Here is a 753-nt window from a genome sequence, read left to right on the forward strand (position 1 = left end):
CACAAACACACACACACAATCAGACACAGTATGTATACACACACACACAAACATACACACACACAATCAGACACAGTATGTATACACACACACAAACATACACACAATCAGACACAGTATGTATATACACACACACAAACATACACACACACAGACACAGTATGTATATACACACACACAAACATACACACACACAATCAGACACAGTATGCATATACACACACACAAACATACACACACACAATCAGACACAGTATGTATACACACACACAAACATACACACACACAATCAGACACAGCATGTATATACACACACACAAACATACACACAATCAGACACAGTACGTATACACACACACATACAAACATACACACACACAATCAGACACAATATGCATACACACACACACAATCAGTGCTTAGAAACTCTTCGAGATGCAAAGTGAAGAGAACCTTTCTAACATAGTATATGAAGCCAGTATCACCCAAGTGCCAAAGCCAGACGACATGAAGAAATACTGGAGACCTTGATCTGCAGATCCGCCTGCCTCTTCCCGAGCACGGGGGTTTACAGGCATGAAGCACCACGGCCTCTTACCCTCTTCAACTCTGACTGAAGCATCCTCCTTTCCTCGTCTACTTCCCAGATCCCTGGGCCCACATGCATGACACACCGGGAGGAGCACTCGGGCTAGGAGGGCGGGCGGACGGGGACAGGGACACAATGTCTACTAGGTTTCCTCTACAGATGAA

The sequence above is a fragment of the Grammomys surdaster genome, unplaced genomic scaffold, assembly GCF_004785775.1.
Source record: "Grammomys surdaster isolate TR1022 unplaced genomic scaffold, NIH_TR_1.0 125671, whole genome shotgun sequence".
In the NCBI taxonomy this organism is placed as follows: domain Eukaryota; kingdom Metazoa; phylum Chordata; class Mammalia; order Rodentia; family Muridae; genus Grammomys; species Grammomys surdaster.